A 10,814-nucleotide genomic window follows, 5' to 3' on the forward strand; every position below is an offset into this window, starting at 1 on the left:
CGACGGGGGAGCAGCTGTGGGGGGCTGTGACGAGCTGTTTAGGCAGTGGCTCAGGTTGGTCATGGGTAGGGGAGCTGGGAAGCTGGTCTTTTGGTTTCGTTGATGGAGGTGTCTATGGAGGGGTCGTTTGGTAATGGTGAGACGGAGAGGGAGCAGTCCGGGGCGGGTTGAAGGTGGAACGATGGTGGGTTTCCTGTTTGCTAGGGTTTTCGTTGGTTTTGGTGGTGGTTTTACGGTAGGTGACGGGGTGGTCGACGGGGTTAGGAGGAGCCGGGGTGGACAACAATGGTGGTTTGTTGATGGTTTTGGACGTGAGGCCGGTGGCGTTAATGGAGGTGGGCGTTTTGGTGCTGGGGGAAGTCCGGAAATGGAGTCTCTTTTGGGTAGGGCTTTCTGCTTCTTCTTCTAAAGAAGAAGGAGCGTGAACAGTGTTCCCCTCCAAAATTCCAAAAAAATCCCCCCAAAAGTCCTGTCCGTTTTGTTGGCTTTTCCCTTCTTTTTAAAATTTTTTCCAGTCCCTTTTTCGTTGGTCCCCGTTTTGTAATGCTTTGCCCATGAAAATGAGCCTCACGCGTGGTGGGGTTCGAGGCATATGTCCCCCACGCGTGGTGGGGTTCCCCACGTGTCCTGGACACGGTTTATTATGGGCTCGGTCTGAAAATTAGGCCTAAAACCGGGTAGTTTAAACCCGAATATTATTCTTTTGCCAGGACCCGAGAAATAGGAACACGTTGCTTAACTAGTCCTATGTAAGCAAAATAACTACCAAAAATAAGACTAGTATTTAAACAAAACTATATCTTTTTGAATATTTTTTCAAGATTTAAAATAGCTACAAAATATTAATGAAACTATTTTTTTTGTAATTTTCGTTTTAAATATTAAGATAAAATATGAGGTAATATTTTTGTATTTTTCAAAGTTAAAATGACTATAAAACCTTAATAGAACTATATTTTATTTATTTTTTGTAATTTTCAAAATTATATAAAGTACAAAAATAAAGCGCAATTTTTGTATTTTTCAAATTTATGAGAGATACATAAACTAAAATTTATATATATATTTTTTGAAATTTTTCTTTTTGCAACGAAATAAAGTAAAAATAGTTAAAATGGCTATACTAGTCCTAAATTAGATATTTAAGCTTAAGAACGTAAAAATTCCCGGGGAGGGTCAAAAATCACGTGCTTACAGCTGCCCCTCTTTGACTGGAAACACGAAGAGTTTTCCGACAAAGAACGACTAGACGTGTTTTTGACCCGACCATTACTTGGACGGACTACACTTAAGGAAAGGGAGGGAATGTGACCGAGCCCTGGTATCTGAGCTGCCTACATATCCTTGGTTATACAGGAATCAGGCCACGTGTAGTTCGGGATGAGAGAGATAGTGAAGTGTACCGAGGTGAAGAGCCGATCGAGGTGCCGTTCCGTTGAGGTTCCGGTCCGCGGTCCTGTCATTACAACAAAAATGAAAACTGAAAAAGACTAACTAAGCCTATCAGCTACTAGTTACAAGGATTCCTATCTCTTAAGTCTTCTGAAACTTGGTCTTGAGTCTTGAATGGTGCTTCATACAGACTTTGGATCTGAACCTTGATACTTGCTTGTTGTAGGTGCTAGTTCTTGAGCAGACCACATTCGCTCTCCACTTCCGTAATCTGGGTTTTTTTCTTTTTCTTTTTTTTTTCTTTTTTTCTTCTTGTTTTTTTTTTTTGGTGACCAGCTTCTGTTGATCATCCCAGACTGATGACTTGCATTCTTGGGGCGAGCTTCTTGTTGCTTCTATCTTGGATTGAGTGCTGGGGATTTTTGTTGTAACCTTCTGCTTTCCGGTGGGCCACTGCTTGATCTTGAAACATGTTTCTCCGTTCTACAGGCGGACTCCTAACTTCTTCTATCTTCGACACGCAACAACCTCCGTTCTACAGGCGGGTCCCTGACAATCAAAACAAACAAAACAAACAAAATTTCCTAACCCAGTTTGTACTGGGAAGATTTGTGAGTCGTTTAGCAAAATCGTAACTCACTTACACTACTGATGCAATGATGAGAGTAAACTAAAGACTAGGCTAGGATGTGCATCTCCTATGAGTAAAACCAAAACTCTTGCTAGCAAATGTGTCTGCTAAAATAAAAACCTCAATGACTCAAACTAGAAAGTGTGTCTTCTATGGTTGAATCGGAATGAGCTAAACTAGGAAGTGCGTCTCCTAAGGGTGAAAACTTCAGTGACTAGAACTAGGAAGTGTGTCTCCTATGAATAAAATCTCGATTAGGAAGTGCGTCTCCTACGGGTAAACTTCAAAAACTGGACTAGGAATTGTGTCCCCTATGGTCGAACTTAAAATGAATCAAACTAGGAAGTGCATCTCCTAAGGGTGAAATCTTTTTAGGAAGTGCGTCTCCTATTGGTGAAACTGAATTTAGGAAGTGCGTCTCCTACTGGTGAAACTTATCTTAGGAAGTGTGTCTCCTACTGGTAAAACTTGCTTAGGAAGTGCGTCTCCTACTGGTGAAACTTTTTAGGAAGTGCGTCTCCTACTGGTGAAACTTTTTAGGAAGTGCGTCTCCTACTGGTGAAACTTGTCTTAGGAAGTGCGTCTCCTACTGGTGAACTATTCTTAGGAAGGGCGTCTCCTACTGGTAAAACTTGCCTAGGAAGTGTGTCTCCTATTGGGTGCAATAAACTTAGGAAGTGCGTCTCCTACTGGTGAAACTTTTTAGGAAGTGCGTCTCCTACTGGTACAATGGATTTAGGAAGTGCGTCTCCTACTGGTGAAACTTGCTTAGGAAGTGCGTCTCCTACTGGTGAAACTTGTTTAGGAAGTGCGTCTCCTACTGGTGAAACTTGCTTTAGGAAGTGCGTCTCCTATGGTGAAACTGAACTTAGGAAGTGCGTCTCCTACTGGTGAAATATTTTTAGGAAGTGCGTCTCCTATTGGTGAAACTGAACTTAGGAAGTGCGTCTCCTATGGTGAAACTGACTTAGGAAGTGCGTCTCCTACTGATAAAACTTGCTTAGGAAGTGCGTCTCCTATTGGTGAAACTTGCTTTAGGAAGTGCGTCTCCTATGGTGAAACTGAACTTTAGGAAGTGCGTCTCCTATGGGTGAAATGAACTTTAGGAAGTGCGTCTCCTATGGTGAAACATATCTTAGGAAGTGCGTCTCCTATGGTGAAACATGTCTTAGGAAGTGCGTCTCCTATTGGTAGAACTGAACTTAGGAAGTGCGTCTCCTATGGTAAAACTGAACTTAGGAAGTGCGTCTCCTATGATAAACTGAACTTAGGAAGTGCGACTCCTATGGTACAATGGACTTAGGAAGTGCGTCTCCTATTGGTAAAACTGAACTTAGGAAGTGCGTCTCCTACTGGTGAATGGATTTAGGAAGTGCGTCTCCTATTGGTAGAACTGAATTTAGGAAGTGCGTCTCCTATGGTAAAACTGAACTTAGGAGGAAATGCATCTCCTATGGGTAAAACTAAAACTTAGGAGGAAATGCATCTCCTATGGGTAAAGACGTGGAATGTATGCCTCTGTTATCTGGGCGGGCTCCCAATTTCAACACTTAAAAGTAAAGACTGAATGTATTCCTCTGTTATTATGGGCGGGCTCCCAACTTCAACACTTAAAAGTAAAAAAGACTGAATGTATGCCTCTATTATCTGGGCGGGCTCCCAAATTCAACACTTGAAATAAAAAGACTGAATGTATGCCTCTATTATCTGGGCGGGCTCCCAATTTCAACACTTGAAATAAAAAGACTGAAATGTATTCCTCTCGTTATACAGGTGGGCGCCTGGTTACATGAAATGCAAGTACTGAAATGTATTCCTCTCGTTATTCAGGTGGGCGCCTGGTGGTAAAGATATGAAAAATGATATGCCCGCATTATACTGGTGGGTGACCTAGGACAGAAATGAAGAGACAGAAATGTATTCCCGCATTATACTGGTGGGTGACCTAGAACAGAAATGAAAAGACAAAAATGTATTCCCGCATTATACTGGTGGGTGACCTAGAACAGAAATGAAAAGACAGAAATGTATTCCTCTCGTTATTCAGGTGGGCGCCTGTCAAACTAGAACATAAAAGTATTCCTCTCGTTATTCAGGTGGGCGCCTGGTTTCAACAATAACTTTGAAAATAAGATCCTATTTGAGGGCGGATGAACCCGACATATCCTATTTGAGGGCGGATGAACCCAACATATCCTATTTGAGGGCGGATGAACCCAACATATCCTATTTGAGGGCGGATGAACCCGACAGATCCTATTTGAGGGCGGATGAACCCGACAGATCCTATTTGAGGGCAGATGAACCCGACAGAACCTATTTGAGGGCGGATTAACCCAACAGATCCTATTTGAGGGCGGATTAACCCAACAGATCCTATTTGAGGGCGGATTAACCCAACATATCCTATTTGAGGGCGGATGAACCCAAAATATCCTTAAGACTTGAAAATGTCTTACCTCGAATACTTGCTGGGGATTGGGATGAACTTTCCTTTTCTACCTTCCCCACTTTTTATTATTATTCTTTTTTCTTTTTTCTTTTTTTTTTATTCCTTTTTTTTTATTTTTGTTTTGTTTTTGCATAGCTTCTCCCTTCAAAGAATACCTCCCTTGATTTACTTACCTGTTGGGGGGTAAAATGTTATCAGCTGGGGGTAACTGACTTCCAGAAAATTTTCTAAATGGAAGGAAAATTTTCTGCCCCAGTTTGATAATATCCCTTGTGGCATGCGTTTCTGCATCAATGTCATTTCCTTTACCTGTTTCAAATCAAACAAAAATTGTTAGTTTAAAACATGGTGGTTGGTTTTCCCTCTCTCCCTCCTTGCTTTGTGTTCCACAACTTGTTGGGGATGATATTATGTGCTGGGGATAATCCCTTCCTGCTGGGGGATATCCCTCTTCTTTTGTGGCACAGCTTGGAAACTGGCATTTCCCCGACCTTTTAGTCTAGCATTGATTTCGTCAAATCATGCTCACTGCTCTCCTTGCTTTGTTCATGGGCCTTTTGCTGGGGATATATATTTTGACACTGGCCTCGCGCTTGTTCCTCGCTGACTATACCACTTGGATGTACTAGTCAGATCTCATTTTGGAAAGCTGATGGCCTATTTGAAGTCATTTCATACTTGTTCTGACCGGACAGACTCTATTGGGGAAAATTTTTTTTATGAAAGGAGAAAGATAACACATGACTTTTTAACAAAAGAAACTATAAATAAAAACCCTATCAAATGCAGACACCGACTCTAATGGCCATGACATGCGTATGTGGCCTATCCTCTACCGTCAATCATCTTTTAAGATCTTCAATTGGCGATTCCCCCTCTGACTCTCAATCTTATTCGACTTGTAGTGCCCGAAGGGTTTTCACTATCAAGTCTCTCTCATTTTTGGGTTCTTCTCTCAGCTTTCATCGCCTTATGGTGCCTGTGAAGGTTTTCACTGATAAGACTCTCTCATTTGTATCACTTTCCAGCTGGGGATTTGGAGTGTCGCCGGTATGACTCTTTCTGCTGGAGATTAGAGTCCCTTTTGCTGTGGAACAGAATGTTATGCTCGCCGGCAAGACTCTTCATTAGTCTGACTTGACATCTTTTGAAGACTGATCGGAAGGTCTTTCTTTGGACCGTAATGTGGGTTTTGGATAGGGCTAGAAAGAAAGGGTATTAAAGGCTCAAAAGTGCATCGATTCTGGGTTATTAATTACAACTTTCGGAACCAGATTTATTTACAACGAACGCAACCTCTGCCCCAGTTTTCTTGCTTGGGGATATTTTTTGATTTTTTCATTTTTCAAAACTATGACCGAGCCGTGAAGCGCCTACGTATCCTCTTTGAGGAATCAGGTCAAACGTAGTTCCCAATTCCTCTTTTCATTTGATTTTCTTTTTTTCTTCTTTGTTATCAATTTCTTTTCTTTTCTTTTCTTTTTCTCTTTTTTTTTTCTCTTTTTTCGTTTTGTTGTTTTCTTTCTTTCTCTTTTTTTTCGTTGTTACTGATTCCGAACGAGGGGTATGAAAGAAAAATAAATAAGGCTCCAAAGGGGTAACGAAGGATAAAGTGTTTGGGTAGCAGAACAAAATGCCTTCGTCATTCCAGTCTTCAAAACATGCCAAGTGCAAACAACACAATTTAAACTTGTAGTCCCTTCTGATGGTGCTGGACTTGACAATTATGTTAAACGTCTGTTTGTTCATTTGTCACTTCTAAAGCACCATTGGGCGACACTCTCATTCTCATTATTATGAACGACCCTCATGCCAATTTAGGCGAATCTTTCTTTAACGATTTTCTTTGTGTTTAACTTGCCCCAATTCCACATGACTCGGGCTCTGAATAATCTCAAACCGTCCTTATTTTCTTTAAATGGTCTGATCGCCTTTCCAGGGTTTTATGATTAACTTTAAAATTAGGCCCAAAGTGTGTGCGTATGTCATGTCCCTAGAATCGGCATTGAACAGAAAATGGTAAAAGGACAAAAGAATGACAGGAAACAATGAAAGACCGGACTTTGTATTAGACTACTGGTGAAATGGTTTAAATAACAAAACAAGCAAAGCAAACCAGAACAAAATCCTAAAAACAAACTGGACAAGACAACATCCGACTCATCACCCTAATAATCCGAACAACAGAAATGACGACAAAATGAGCCACCACAAGCTTCCCTCTTGCTGACCCAGGAACAAAAACGTCCTCCCACTTTATCAGAATTGGCATTTTAGCCACTGAGCTTTGCATCAATACTGCCGAGACCATTACCAGCTTCAACCTCATCAACCTCCGTCGGCAAATTCTCGAGGAGGTTCGAATGCCCCATGTCATTGTTATTAATTGCAACCCGCCCTTCTCGGATCATTTTCTCTACTTCCTTTCTCCAGCTATGACAGCTCTCAATGTTGTGCCCTATGACATTGGAGTGGTAGGCGCATCGTGCTGCCGGATCAAAGCTCCTTGCAAGCGGATTTATAGTACATGCGGGGAGTGGCTCAATCGAACCAGCATGCCTTAGCCTTTCAAACAGACTGGCATAAGATACCCCGATGGGGGCGAGAGCATTTCCTCGTTTCAGCAACCTCTTCATTCTTGCATGTTGACAGGGCCGGAAACCTGATCCAGGTGGCTTTTGGTAGGCTTGTGTAGGTGGGTAGGCATTTTGTGGAGCCGGGTGCCTGGAAAGTGAAGTATGGCGGGGAAAGAAGTGGTGTTGGGGAGCGGAGAAGCATTGAGGAGTGGATGGAGCTACTCGGGTAGCTGGGAAAACTGTCATAAGCGGGTCGGGATGGTGAGTATGGGGGATCTTCCGCTATGGTGTTGGGTGCTTGGGAAGCGACAGAGTTCAAAAAGCTTGGCGGGGGAGGGGGCGGTGCTTTTCCAGTTATCCACGCCTGATACATGTCTGCCACATGTTGTCTCAGCATTTTTACTTCTTCCGCCAACCCGTTGTTCCGTTTGACCAATTGTTGTCGGTCATCAGTACCGACCCACTCGGTTCTGCGGTTCTGATCCATTGTCTTTTGACTTTGCTTTGCAGGGCGGAGTTACCACAACCAACCACTCTCTATATATGGACACATCAAAGGGAAGTCATCACGTTAGTGTTAGGGCATTGGACATACAATCATATATCAATAATGTACCCAAGCAGCTAGGCAATTGTGCCCCCGGAAAATCTTCCACACTCTCTTTTATTTATTTATTATTATATTTTTTTTTTATTTTTTATTTTAGTGGTGGTCGAATCTTATGGAGATTGCCTACGTATCATGACCCCGCATGAATCAGACCTTGCGTAGTTCGGGCCATAAAAGATAAACAATACTAAACACACATTTTTTTTAAAAAAAAATTTAAAACAAAATGGGTTTCAAGGATTTAAAGATTACCCCCCAGCTTGAAAATTAAACAACCCGCATGTTCTAATCAAAAGATTGGTAGACTTAAAACAAAATTCCAGCTCCCTTTCTCTGTTCGACAAATGCAACCAAATGGTTATTTTTTGCAAATGTGGCCCCTTCCAATTTTCACATGAATTTTGAGGCCGGGGAGGATTATTTTGACACTTTAAAACTTGTCCATTCTTTTACGAAAATAACCTTTCGACAACTGAAAGATACTCTAAGGCTATTTCGGCAAGAACGGTTTAAGACGCGGCCGAAGCTGGCTCGGCTTATTATGACAAAAGACGGTATTCACATGACCGCTGACTCTTTGATTTTTTTTTCTTTTAAAAATTACAATAAAAGACTTGGCGTTGTAAACACGGCCCTTCAGCGCCTCGGGGACGAAGATTTATAAGGCTGTGTGGGTCCATATCTCAAAATGACCCAAAGGTGGCTGTTTATGCCAAGTCAGCCTTCCGGCGTCCCTTTCGGGAACATTCGGCCCTTTTTATGACAAAACAGCATCACCTGACTTATTTATAACTCTTTTTTCATTGTTTTTCAAATTAGAAAAGTCAATATTGCAAACACGGCCTTTCAACGTCTCGGGGACGAAGATTTTTAGGCTGTGGGGGTCAACTGGACCAAGTCTTAAAAATGACCCAAAAGTGGCTGTTTATGCAAAGTCAGCCTTCCGGCGTCCCTTTCGGGAACATTCGGCTATGTCTTGATAAAACAGCGTCACCTGACTTTCTTTATGACAAAATTAAAATTTGACATATATTTTTTATTTATTTGTTTTTTGGCTATTTTAGCAAAAGGTGGGTTGGACATCACCCGACTCAATTATGACAAGATTAAAATTCTTGATTTTTGGCTATTTTAGCAAAAGGTGGGGTTGGACCCGATGAGGGTTGCCTACGTATCTCACATCCGGTGAGAATCAAACCCGCGTAGTTCGGGCAAATAAACTGTTTTTGAGAGGACCCTTTTCCATTTTCTATATTTTTTATATTTTTTTTATTATTATTATTTTCACAACAAACAAATAGACTATTATTCTATTATTTTTTCATTTATAACAAACAAACGAATTAACGAAAAACATAAAACATTCCTTCTTTTTGAGAAGGTGGGGTTGGACCCGATGAGGGTTGCCTACGTATCTCACATCCGGTGAGAATCAAACCCGCGTAGTTCGGGCAAAAGAACTACTTTAAAAGAAGAAAGGAAGCATTTTTTGATTGATTTTCTTTTTACAAGAAACACTTCTAAGATATATTTTGAATTTTCATTTGCTCTTTTTTTCTTTATTCTAAAGAAGAAGAAGAAAATATTTTTTCGGAATTTTGCTTTCAATAAAAGAAATGCTTCTCAAAATGTTTTTTTTTTTGGATTCTGAATTTTTTTTTCAATTTTGAAAAGGACACAAAATATTTTCGGATTTGTTTTTTTTATTTATTTATTTTATATTATATTATTTTTTGAAAACAATTAGAAAGACTTCCTAGAGAAGCCAATAATGGAGAAAATATTTTTGGATTATTTTAATTTTGTCATTTTCATAAACAAATAAATAACACATATTTTAAAAACAAGACTTTTTTTTCATTTTTATGGCAAGACAAACAATTTTCTTTTCTATTAATGCTTTTTTTTTAATAAAACAAACTAATAAGACATATATTTTTTATTTTATATTCTCAAAATTTCGGCAGAGTTTCGACACTACTTGGACATTTGTTTTTTTTTCTTTCTAAAAATAAGTAGTTATATCTCTACACTGCCATTTCCTCATCTTTTCACGATTTTCTAATTTGTGGAAAATGATGACAACATACAAAATCTTTTGAATTTTCATGCCTTGTTTTTATATGTATTTTTATTTTTTTATATTTATTGTTATTTTCAAAATGTGGCATGGGAAACATAAGGATTTCCAAGACATCTTGGATTTCGCAAATGTTCCCCATGCGCTTTTTCCAACATATGAAGCGTGGGGGACATATGGGAATTCCAAGACTTCTTGGATTCCACAAATGTTCCCCATGTGTTTTCCCAAAAAGCAAGCGTGGGGGACATAGGGAATTCCAAGGCTTCTTGGATTCCACAAATGTTCCCCATGCTTTGATTAAAATAACATCATGCTGGAAATGACCAAATGACCCATACGCCCTTGACTAAATACAACATGTAGCACATAGGATGCCGAAAGATTGTCTATTATTTTCAGGTTGCTTGTCCTAGACGGACCCAACCCCTATGTTGAGTCCCCTAAGTCAAATGCACATGATGCAAATAAACGTTCCTACTAGGGATCCGGCATGTGGCACGTTATTCTATGTTCAAAAACCTGGGTCAGTGTTCTAGACAGTGTACCCGAGCGGACAACTCGAGTCGAGGAGGGGGCAACTTACCGGGAACCAAAAGGCCGTCCGGCTTCGTAACTTATCCGTCCTCTTTCTTATTTCGGGTATTGACACTAACAGAATAGGGAGTCTCGACCAGCGAGCTTCTCCCCGGAGGTAAGAAGAGAAGGGTTTCGGCACAGTTTATATACAGTCCAAATAATATCAAAGCGGTAAAAGCAGCATTTAGCACATTAGGCTCAAACATGTAAAAATCAGATAATAAATAAAGCCAAATAATAACAATTATTTTAAGCTCGAATTCTTAACCCTGAACCAGTGGTTCTGGGTCTCCTCCCCAGCAGAGTCGCCAGAGCTGTCACACCTCCTTTTTCCGCACCCGAGGGGGCGCAGGGGAGTTTTTTCCAATTAAAGGACAATCGAAACGGGATTTATTTGTTTATTTCAGAGTCGCCACTTGGGAGATTTAGGGTGTCCCAAGTCACCAATTTTAATCCCGAATCGAGGAAAATAATGACTCTATATTACAGTCTGC

This window comes from Nicotiana sylvestris, chromosome 2, assembly GCF_000393655.2.
Source record: "Nicotiana sylvestris chromosome 2, ASM39365v2, whole genome shotgun sequence".
NCBI classification, from domain to species: Eukaryota; Viridiplantae; Streptophyta; class Magnoliopsida; order Solanales; family Solanaceae; genus Nicotiana; species Nicotiana sylvestris.